Source organism: Dipodomys spectabilis, unplaced genomic scaffold, assembly GCF_019054845.1.
Source record: "Dipodomys spectabilis isolate Male_0828 unplaced genomic scaffold, ASM1905484v1 ptg000001l, whole genome shotgun sequence".
In the NCBI taxonomy this organism is placed as follows: Eukaryota; Metazoa; Chordata; class Mammalia; order Rodentia; family Heteromyidae; genus Dipodomys; species Dipodomys spectabilis.
Window position 1 is genome coordinate 4,247,644 of NW_024870678.1, and position 12,574 is coordinate 4,260,217.

Here is a 12,574-nt window from a genome sequence, read left to right on the forward strand (position 1 = left end):
TCTCCTATTTTCATCTCTGACTTGGCCTATTTTCACACCCTTCTTCCCCCCCCCCCCAAACTTATCTCTAACTTCTTTTTCTCCAAATTAAAAAAAAGTTTTAGCTATGTTACTTTTAATTTCTTTTCTTTCTTTCTTTCTTTTTTTTTTTTTGGCCAGTCCGGGGGATTGAACTCAGGGCCTGGGATACTGTCCCTGAGCTTCTTTTGCTCAAGGCTAGTACTCTACCTCTTGAGCCACAATGCCACTTCCAGCTTTTTCTGTATATGTAGTAGAGAGGAATCGACCCAGGGCTTCATGCATGCTAGGCAAGTACTCTACCACTAAGCCACATTCCCAGCCTCTGACTACTTATTTTCTACAGAGTCAAAACCTCCCAACCATGGGAACTATAAATCTGATTCTACTTCCATAAGTTAGATATGAAGCTTTGGGGAGGTGAACAGAATAGAGCCAATTTCTCCAAGTAGCTCACAAATTAAATATTCTAGTTGGGTACCAGTAACTCATGCCTATAATTCCAGCTACCCAGGGGACCAATATCTAGAGAATAGTAATTCAAAACCAGCCTGGTCAGAAAAGGCTGAGGGACTGTCTCCAATCAACCAACAAAGTGCCAGATTGGTGGGTATGACTGAAGAAGTAAAGCTCCAGCTATGAGTAGAAAAGCTAAAGTACAAGGCCTTGAATTCAGTCAAGTCCGTATCAATACACACACACACACACACACACACACACACACACACACAAAGTGGTAGAGCTAGATGTGTTAGCATACACCTGTTATAATCTCAGCACTCAAGAGGCTGTGGCAGGAAGATCAAAAGAGTTCCAAGCCAGCCTAAGCTACATAGTAAAACTCCTCTAAGAAAGGAAATGAGTGAGAGCCAGGTGCTGGTGACTCACACTTGTAATCCTAGTTACTGGAGAGGCCGAGATCTGAGGATCACGGTTCAAAGCCAGCTCGGGCAGGGAAGTCCATGAAACTCTTTTTTTTTTTGGGGGGGGGGGGGTCCAGTCATGGGGCCTGAACTCTGGGCCTGAGCACTGTCCCTCAGCTCTTCAGCTCAAGGCTAGCGCTCTACCACTTGAGCCACAGCGCCACTTCCGGCTTTTTTCTTTTGCTTATGTGGTGCTGAGGAATCGAACCCAGGGCCTCTGGCATGCAAGGCAAGCGCTCTACCACTGAGCCACCTTCCCAGCCCCCATGAAACTCTTATCTTCAATCAACCACCAGAACCAGAAGTGGAGCTGTGGCTCAAGTGGTAGAGTGCTCGCCTAGAGCTGAAGAGCTGAGGGACAGTACCCAGGCCTAGAGCTCAAGCCCCATGACAGACAAAAGAAAAAGAAAAAAGGAAATGAAAGAAGGAAAGAAAAGGGAAAAAATAATAATTAAAATAAAAAGATAATTAAAAGAAACAGTTGTCCGGTGCTGGTGGCGTGCATCTATAATCTTAACTATTCAGGAGGCTGAGATCTGAGGGTCCCAGTTCAAAGCCAGCCTGGACAGAACAGTCCATGAGACTCTTCTCCAATAAACCACTCAGAAAACCGGAAGTGGTGCTGTGGCTTAAGTGGCAGAGTGCTAGCCTTGAGTAAAGAACTGAGGTACAGGGCCCAGACCCAGAGTTCAAGCCCCAAGATGGACAAAAAGAAAAAGAAAAGAAAGAAATAGTTGTCGTTTTCCTAGTGTAGTGTGACTTACAGATGTAACATTCAGTGTTGCAAATCACACCAATTAACCCCCAGAGAAACACTTCACTCCTATTACAGTGTGGTTCAAACAAAAAGCAACCTAATACAAACTCAAAAAAACCTACTTATGTATACACTATTGTTGTGGTAAAGGAAAAATCTTGTTTCGAAATGTGGGTAGGTTGTTGAATAGCATGATCAAATAAAAGACAAAGTAAATTAACTTGTCAAATTTTCCCTTTCAATCTGAATACAATAGATTTTGGCCTAATGAAGTATCTTTTCCTCAGGTTAAGTATCCATTGTCTTGGTTCTCATAGAACACCAGATACTCATAAATTAGGTTAAAATATGGAATAGTTGAACGCTGGCTGAGATGTATTTTGCAATACTGAACCCTTTAACATTGTCCTCAAATGTATGCTTATATAGGTACAGATACACGTGAGAGTGGAGTTCCAATTCTCATTACTAGAAAAATGGAACAATAGAATTTCAGAAATTTTTATTAAAGGGAACTAGGGTTGAACACAGGGCGTCATGCTTGCTAAGCAGGTACTCTACCACTTGTGTCATGCCTTCCAACCCTTTTTGCTTTAATTATGTTTCAAATATAGTGAAGCATTTTTGGACTAGATTAGCCTGGATTGTGATCTTCTTTTTTTTTTTGGTCGGGTCGTGGGCCTGAATTCTGGGCCTGGGCGCTGTCCCTCAGTTCTTTAGCTCAAGGCTAGTGCTCTACCACTTAAGCCACAGCGCCACTTCCGGCTTTTTTCTTTTTCCTTATGTGGTGCTAGGAATCGAACCCAGGGCCTCAGGCATGCAAGGCAAGCACTCTACCACTTGAGCCACAGAACCACTTCCGGTTTTCTGAGTGGTTTACTGGAGATAAGAGTTTCACCTTTCCTGCTTCAGCTGGCTTTGAACCGAGATCCTTAGATCTTAGCCTTCTGAGTAGCTAGGATTACAGGCGTGAGCCACCGGTGCCCGCTTGGATTAAAGTCTTTTTTGTTTTTTGGGGTGGGGGAAGGTCCGGTCGTGGGGCCTGAACTCTGGGCCTAGGCACTGTCCCTCAGCTTTTTAGCTCAAGGCTAGTGCTCTACCACTTGAGCCACAGCGCCACTTCCGGCTTTTTTTCCTGCTTATGTGATTATGTGGTGCTGAGGAATCAAACTCAGGGCCTCATGCATGCAAGGCAAGCGCTCTACTACTGAGCCAACTTCCCAGCCCTGGATTAAAGTCTTGAGGTGTATGTTTGGAGCCTCACAAGAACCTTTTGGCCTCTATTAAATCATAAGGCTGGGAAGGAAAAGGTACTTGAATTTTCTGAATTATTTTCCCCACCTCCATGTTGTTTGCCTACCTGAGAATACTGCCAATTTACTTTTGGGGACTACAAAAGGTTTATGTGGTCTCTTTACAGGTGGAATCTTGTCCTTTGGAAGTTTCTATAAACTTGAATTTTTGTTACCTTGAGTTCTAGGGTATAAACTTTTCTGTTGGCTCAGAATAAATCACTCTCTTATTTCAGTATTGTTACTTTTTTGTTCTTCAACATATCTCATAGTAAGAACAGATTAGACAAAAAAAAAAGCCTGGAGCTGGGAGCCGGTGGTGGACGCTTGTAAGCCTAGTTATTTAGAAGGCTGAAATCTGAGAATTGTGGTTGAAAGTTACCATGGGCCAGAAAGTCTGTCAGACTCTTATTGTCAATGAATCTCACAAGAAAACTGGAAGTTGAGCTGTGGCTCAAAGTAGTAGAGTGCTAGCCTACTGTGAAAATCTCAGGAACAGTACCCCAGGCTCTAAGTTCAAGCCTCTCAACCAACAAAGAAAAAAATTAAAAACCTGGATTCCTGAATGATTTTTTTTCCTTTGTGTCAGCCCTGGGGCTTAAACTGAGGGCCTGAGCACTGATCCAGAACTGTAATTTTGTTCAAGTCTGTAAAGCTGTAAAGCTTTTTAGTGATTAATTGAAGATAAGAGTCTCATAGACTTTCCTGCTCAGGCTGGCTTCAAATCATGATTTTCAGATCTCAACCTCCTGAGTAGCTAGGGTTACCTAGCTACCCAGCATGAGCCACCAGTGCCTGGTTCTGAATGATTTCTTTATTTTTATTTTTTTATTGTGAAAATACCGTACAGAGGGGTTACAATTACATGGCAACTGAATGATTTCTTGAATCAGATCTTCCCACTCACTCTCGACTACCTGCCTATCTCTAGATTATCATATGATACATGTAGGGATCACTTTGTGCCCCACTATAAGAAGTGATGTATCAAAAAGAAGCAACATGGGCTGGGAAGGTGGCTCAGTGGTAGAGCGTTTGCCTTGCATGCCTGAGGCCCTGGGTTCCATTCCTCAGCACCACATAAGCAAAAAGAAAAAAGCCGGAAGTGGCGCTGTGGCTCAAGTGGTAGAGCGCTAGCCTTGAGCTGAAGAACTGAGGGACAGCGCCCAGGCCCAGAGTACAGGCCCCAATACTGGCAAAAAAAAAAGAACATAGCACCATGATGACCTGTAATACCAGAATTTTGGAGATAGAGGAAGAAAGCTCATGGGGTCAAGGCCAGTTTGGGCTACACAGTGAGATTGTGTCTAAAAATTTTAAAAATAACAAAAGATTAACGATGAGTCATCAAAAGAGGAAGAGAAAGAGCATATCATATCAAAGAAAATGACCTAAAGGGATAAGGTCTGAAGCACAAAGTGAATGCTAGAAATGACTGAGGAGGGTAAATCAGGATGGGATCACATAAGGGTCTAATAGGTTTATTGCTCTATATTATTATTATTGTGTGTGTGCTGATTCTGGGGGCTTGAATTCAAGGCCTAGGTATTGTTGTACTTGATTCCTTAACCCTTTTTGCTCAAGTCTAGCTTTTTGGTGGTTAATTGGAGATCAGAGTCTCATGGACTTTCTTGCCCAGTCTGCTTCAAACCACAATCCTCAGATGTCAGTCTCCTAAATAGCTAGGATTACAAACATGAGCCACCTGTTTATGACTAGGTTTTTAACTATAAGTGTGATGGGAAACAACTGGAAATTTTTACTAAGTGTCAGGAGACCTAATTTTAGTGTTCAAAGCAGGGGAGGGGATTAGAAATGTATATAGAGAAAAGAGGACGATAGAGAAATAGTATAGTATAGAAGTTTGGGCAAGTCTAATGATAGATTACATGTGAGAGAATCCAAGAGAGCTCAAGATCAAAGATGTTTTGGATTTGTGCAACTGCTATAGAATGAGATCGTTATTATGTGAAGGGTAGATCAGAAAGAGGCAAGAGAAGAAGCAGGGAACTTAAGTTGAGGACAAGTCTACTTCTTTTTGTTTTGTGGGAAGGAGGCAGATCTTGCTGTAGGAGGGACATATTAGCTTTTCATCATATTAGCTTCTACATGTTCATTCAGTATTTTAGTAGTCATGTCCTTAAGACCTGGAATGCAAAGGAAATGTCTGAGCCAGAGAGATATATAAACTTGAAAGGAATTAATGTTCCGATGTGTGATGGGGTTCCAGAAATTGACGGGCAATAAGACTACGCAGTCCACGATCAAAAATATAAAAGATTTTATTGAGCGAGAAAACACTGAAGCACCAGGAATACACCTGGTCGGGATCCCAACAAACAGCATTGAACGCTGATCCACTTTGGCTTTTAAGCCTTTTTGGCTCGAGCGCGGAGAGGGGGAGGATACAAACATGCGCAGTAAGGCTGTTTGTTCATTTTAGCCAATGGCTGCTCCAAAAGGTCACGCCTTAAGCTTAAACTTTCCGGCCTAGGGGTTTTATCAGAATTGGCGGGAGACTGGAGAGTAGAACAAAGGGCCGGTGGTGAGGGCACACATTGTTCAGAAAACAGCAGAAGCAGAGTTACAGAGGCTGAAACAGCTGGTTAGCTAACAGGGAAGTCTCAGTCTTGCCCATAAAAAGCATGGTTAGTTATATCTTAACATTACCATTTATTTTATATAACTCAAATCAAACATTTTATCCTCACTTCCTTCACCAGGAGATGAATCATAATGGGATGGATGGGATGAGACAGGTCATCCAAATGAAAGTGTACTGAGAAAAGAGAGCAAATTAGCAAAGAGTACTGCAGCACTGGAAAGGAAATCCAGATGTGGAAGGAAAAACCAAAGAGGAAAGGTGTAAGAGCCTGGAGAAATGTTTCAAGATGGAAGGTGTAAGGACTAGGATGTAATTTAATGGTAGAATGTTTGCCCAGTATATGCAAGGCCCTGGGTTCAAGCCCGAAATTAAGTCGGGGAGGTGTGGGGGATGAAGGTATAGACAACTGTATTACAAGTTATTAAAAAATTGAATAAAGTGACAGTTGAGATGATCCATTCAACCACAGAGAAAGGTAAATCAAATGTTAGATTGAATTAGGTAGCTGATAGGAGAACACCACAGGATATTCAGGCAGGAAGAGAATTTTATTGTTTTACCGAACTGCTGCCCTCCCCGTGCAAGGTGGAGACCACATGGCCAAAAAAGTCAGGCAGAGGGCCAGTCTGGGTTTAAATAGGGAAGGGGCGGGGAGAGGGTGCGGCTAGATGAGGGAAGGTGTGCTCGAATTGGATGCAAATGTGACCCTCCCTCAGTCCCTTGGGAGGCGTGACCAGGGGCGGCCCAGGAAGTGACTTCAGAGGAAGTGGGAGGAGACTGCCTCCAGGTGTGCCAGTTACCTAGGTGACACAGGTACTTAGCCAAGAGGAGGGAGGAGTCTGCCCGCCTTTCCAGGGCTGACCTTACACACAGGATTAGCAAGACCTGGGCCTTATTGAGCTGAAGAGCTGAGGGAAGGCGCCCAGGCCCAGGCCCAGAGTTCAACCCCCATGATCAACAACAACAACAACAACAAAAAGAGCCTTTTTGGCAGGCACTGGTGCTCATGCCTATAATCCTAGCTATTCAGGAGGCTGAGATCAGAGGATCTCGGTTCAATGCCAGTTCTTGCAGGAGAGTCTGTGAAACTATATCTAATAAACCACTCAGAAAAACCAGAAGTGGTGCTGTGGCTCAAGTGGTAGAATGCTGAAGAGCTGAGGGACAGTGCCCAGGCCCAGAGTTCAAGCCCCACGATCAGGAAAACAACAACAACAACTGGAGTTAGATATTAAAACTTATGACTATAGGTAGAAACTTCTTGAAAAGAATCCCAGGGGCATAACAGGTAAGAGACTTGACAAGTGGGACTATATCAAAAGAAAAGATTTCTGCATAGCTAAGGACCTGGTTACTAAACTAGAAAGGCAGCCAACAACAGACTGGGAGATCTTTACCAGCAATATATCACACAAAGGCCTAATATCCAGTATATGCAAGGAGCTCAAGAAACTAACCCCTCCCAACCCTATATAAACCAATCACTAAATGGGCGAGGGAGCTAAGGAGAAACCTCTTCTTAAAGAAGAGGTAAAAATGGCAAAGAAACACATGATGAAATGATCATCATCTCTGGCCATAAAGGAAATACAATTCAAGACAACTATGAAATTCCATCTTACCCCAGTTAGATTGGCCAACATTATGAATTCAAACAACAACAAATATTGGTCGGAATGTGGGGAAAAAGAAACCCCACTGCACAGTTGGTGGGAAGGTAAACTAGTACAACCACTCTGGACAACAGTCTAGAGGTTCCCCAAAAAACTAAACATAGGGGCTGGGAATGTGGCTTAGTGGTAGAGTGCTTGCTTCACATGCATGAAGCCCTGGGTTCAATTCCTCAGTACCACATAAACAAAAAAAAAGCCAGAAGTGGCACTGTGGCTCAAGTGGCAGAGTGCTAGTCTCAAGCAGAAATAAGCTCGGAGGCAGAGCTTAGGGACAGTGTACAAGCCCTGACCCAGAACTGGCAAGAAAACAATTTAGAGAAAAAAAAAACAACTAAAGCCGGGCACTGGTGACTCTCGCCTGTAATCATAGCTACTCAGGAGGCTGAGATCTGAGGATCATAGTTCAAAGCCAGCCCAGGCCAGAAACTCTGTGAGACTCTTATCTCCAATAAACCACTCAGAAAACTGGAAGTGGTGCTGTGGCTCAAGTGGTAGAGCACTCACCTTTAGCTGAAGAGCTGAGGGACAGCACCCAGTCCCAGAGTTCAAGCCTCATGATCCACACACACACACACACACACACACACACACACACACACACACACACAAATCCAAACAAACAAAAACCTAAACTTAACATAGATCTCCCTTATGATCCAGCCATACCATTCCTAGGCTTCTACCCCGAACATCATGAGTCAGGATATGATAAAGACACTTGCACATACATATTGATTGTTGCACTATTCACAATAACCAAGATATGGAAACAGCCCAGATGCCCCACAATAGATGAATGATAAAGACGCTTGCACATCCATGTTGATTGCTGCACTATTCACAATAACCAAGATATGGAAACAGCCCAGATGCCCTACTATAGATGAGTGGATCTAAAAAAAAAGGTGTTATCTATACACAGCCATTAGAAAAAATAATGTCAGGGCTGGGAAGGTGGCTCAGTGGTAGAGCGCTTGCCTTGCATGCATGAGGCCCTGGGTTTGATTCCTCAGCACCACATAAGCAAAAAGAAAAAAGCTGGAAGTGGCGCTGTGGCTCAAGTGGTAGAGCGCTAGCCTTGAGCTAAAGAGCTGAGGGACAGCACCCAGGCTCAGAGTTCAGGCCCCACGACCGGACCCCCCCAAAAAATAATAATGTCATTTGCAGGGAAATGTTAAGTGAGGGAAGCCAAGCTCAGAGACAATGTTCTCTCTGATAGGCAGAACTAAAATGCACTGGAATATGACAAATTATACAGGATTCTAGATACTCACACACAGTGAGGCCAAAAAAGGATACCCTTAGGAGAGAAACACAAAGGTTTCAGTGCCTAAGTGTGTCTTCATATTTATATAAAATAATACACTTACTGAAATGAACTAAAATACAGGAACAAGAGACCTCTTGTTTTTTAAGTTTTTAGTTTTAGTTGTTGTCTTTTGGTCAGTCGTGGGGCCTGAACTCTGGGCCTGGGTGCTGTCCCTCAGCTTTTCAGCTCAAGGCTAGCGCTATACCATTTGAGCCACAGAGCCACTTCCAGTTTTTACTGCTTTTGTGGTGTTGTAGAATCAAACCTAGGGCCTCATGCATGCAAGGCAAGCCCTCTACCACTGAGCCCTCTTCCCAGCCCCTAGTTTTTAGTTTTTAATGTCTTCTTTATGTATGTGGTATTCAAGTGCACATCTTTGGAAGAGTTGGGGGGAGGGTACAGAACTGGAGGGAAAAAGGGTGAAAAGTGCAGCAGTGAAAGTAAACTATAGAACTTGTGAGTGGAGACTGGGAGAAAGTGAGGGAACAGGAGACACTGTACAAAAGGAAATGTACTTGTTACCTGACTCGTGTGATTGTAATCCCGCTAGTATATCACCTCTATAATAACAGTAAAGTAAATTAATAATTAAAATTTTGGGGGTTAGATATGAGACTAGGTACCACTAACTTGAGCGAGGACTTGGTTTCTTTCTTTCTTTTTTTCTTTTTTTGTTGGGCATGGGGCTTGAACTCTGGGCTTAGGTGCTGTCCCTGCGCTGTTCAGCTCACAGTGAGTGCTCTACCGCTTGAGCCACAGAGCCACTTCCGGTTTTCTGAATGGTTTATTAGAGATAAAAGTCTCATGGACTTTCCTGCCCAGGCTGGCTTTGAACAGTGATCCTCAGATCTCAGCCTCCTGAATAGGTAGGATTACAGGTGCCCAGCTCAATTTTCAGTGAACACCTAGCCCCAAATTGGGTAAGAATCCAAGGTGAATGACTCCTAAAGAGAATAAGTCAGTTGAACATAGTAGGACACGTCTGTTATTTTATGACTTGGAGATTGAGGTCACACCTGTAACCCTAGCTACTCAGGAGGCTGAGATCTGAGAATCATGGTTCAAAGCCAGCCCAGGCAGGAAAGTCCATGAGACTTATCTCTTATTAACCACCAGAAAACTGGAAGTGGCGCTGTGGCTCAAGCAGTAGAGCACTCACCTTGAGCTGAAGAGCTGAGGGACAGCACCCAAGCCCAGAGTTCAAGCCTCATGACCAACCAAAAAGAAAAAATGAAAAAAAAAAAGAGCTCAGATTCAACTTTATATGGTGACAGAGAGAGAGAGAGAGAGAGAGAGAGAGAGAGAGAGCTGGGAAGGTGGCTCAGTGGTAGAGCACTTGCCTTGCATGCATGAGGCCCTGGGGTCGATTCCTCAGCACCACATAAGCAAACAGAAAAAAGCCGGAAGTGGTTCTGTGGCTCAAGTGGTAGAGTGCTAGCCTTGACCTGAGGGACAGCGCCCAGGCCCAGAGTTCAGGCCCCAGGACTGGACCCCCCCCAGAGAGAGAGAGAGAGAGAAACATACACTGGGCCAAGGGATAAAAGTTTTATATGTGTAAAATACTATGTTCATAAAGAATTTGTGGTTTTTTTGGTTGTAGTTTAGTTAATTAAATTATCTTTAATTGTGTGACTACAATGCATCTTGATCAATGACATCTCTTTCATTGTTTTCCTCCATCTCTTCTCCCCACCCCCCATAGTAATACATGGCCACTTACACACTGATGAGAAAGAAACTCAGTTGAGAAGTGATGATAAACACTATTTGGATATATTGAATTCAGTGAAATATTTAAACAAAGACTAAATACAGAAGATGTTGAACTTCATAATGCACAAGGAAAAAAAATGACATTTTTTTTTTTTGTTGGTCGTGGGGCTTGAACTCTGGGTCTGGGCCCTGAGCCACCAGCGCCCGGCTAAAAATGACATATTTTACAAGGAATTAATCCAGTTCATAGACTTTAAGTTATACTATATCAAATTAACAAGGATTTCTCTTGCCAAGATTCTTGGCTTTTTTATAGTAACTTAAATTGCATTGGAAAAAAAGCATAATACTAATTGAAAAGCAACTAATTATAAGCAATTATAAGCCAAATTATGTTTATACCACAATTAGTGTTTGAGGTGGTTTAGGAGGCAGATTCTTCATTTCAATAAGCAGTCATCAAATAATTGAATAGCTTGTAAAACAGAAATATGCCTTTTATCTTTATTCCAAGTGTAACAATAACATCCTCCTTTAATTATTATAATAAAATAAGAGTTCATTATCTTTTGTACCAATCCTCCATTTGAGTTGGATGCTTTAAAAAAACATGGCAAAATTAGTCTATGGACCTACCTCACAGTACAGTTTCTTTTAACAGGTTGCCTAGAAATATGTGAATCCATGTTCTTGTGAAACAAGAACTACCCTGCAGGGTATCTGCAGTGCAAAACTCCAATCAGGTTTTAGATGTATTTTTTTCATACTGATATTATCTTATTTCATTTTAAGGAAAGCTTTTCTCTAAGAATAACAGAGATAGATTATTTTATCTGGTGACAATGGCAGTTTTTCTTATTTTCATTTTTTAAATGTTTTGTTATTATAAAGGTGGTGTACAGAGGGGTTATAGTTACATAAGTCAGGTAAAGCATACATTTCTTTTTGGACAATGTCACCCCTTAACCCTCCCGCAGTGTTTCTTTTCTTTTTTTTTTTTTTGTCGGTCGTGGGGCTTGAACTCTGGGCCTGGGCGCTGTCCCTCAGCTCTTCAGCTCAAGGTGAGTGCTCTACCACTTGAGCCACAGCTCCACCTTTGGTTTTCTGGTGGTTTTTATTGGAGATAGGAGTCTCACAGTCTCTCCTGCCCGGGCTGGCTTTGAACCGCGATCCTCAGATCTCAGCCTCCTGAGTAGCTAGGATTACAGGCGTGAGCCACCAGCGCCAGCTCCGCAGTGTTTATTTTCATGTTAATTTTTTTCCCCAGTATTTCCCTAGTCCTTCGTTACTTCTTTTTTTTTCATCTCCCATTAAATCAACTAAGAGAGGACTACTATTTTATATTTTACATTGATTAGTGGAATGTTAGCATGATAGTTCTTTTTTTTTGGTCGGTTGTGGGACTGGGCACTGTCCCTGAGCTCTTCAGCTCAAGGGGAGAGCTCTACCACTTGAGCCACAGCACCACTTCCTGTTTTCTGGTGCTTAATTGAAGAGACTCATGGACTTTCCTGCCCAGGCTGGCTTTGAACCATGATCCTCTGATGTCAGCCTACTGAGTAGCTAGGATTACAGGCGTGAGCCACCAGCGCCCGGCTGCGTGAGATTTTTTTTTTTTGGGGGGGGGGGTCCGGTCGTGGGGCCTGAACTCTGGGCCTGGGCGCTGTCCCTCAGCTATTCAGCTCAAGGCTAGTGCTCTACGACTTGAGCCACAGAGCCACTTCCGGCTTTTTTTTTTCTTTTTGCTTATGTGGTGCTGAGGAATGGAACTTAGGGCCTTATGCATGCAAGGCAAGCGCTCTACCACTGAGCCACCTTCCCAGCCCTGGGTGACGATTCTTTACATGACTATTTTTAGTAATTTTGGTACTGGGGCTTGAATAAAGGGCTTGGGGGGCTCTCAGCTTTTCTGCTCAAGGTTAACACTCTACAATTTGAGCCACAACTCCACTCCACTTGTGTGTGTGTGTGTGTGTGTGTGTGTGTGTGTGTGTGTGTGTGTGTGTCTGTCTGTCTGTCTGTCTGTGTCTGTGTCTGTATGTAGCTGTGAATCTAAGAAACCTTTCTGCCTGGGCTAGCTTCGAACTGTAATCCTCAGATCTCAGCCTCTTGCATAGCTAGGCACTGGGTCTTGTAAATCCTTATACTGAAGAGATGATAATGCTGTGAATCTGGTGGGGGAGACAGGGATGAGAGGTGGAGGTTGGAGGTGGGGGGGGGGGGCGTGAGAGGTGTTGGTAAGAACTCCATTCAACTAGTTCCACCAGTTTAAGATTTTTCCACG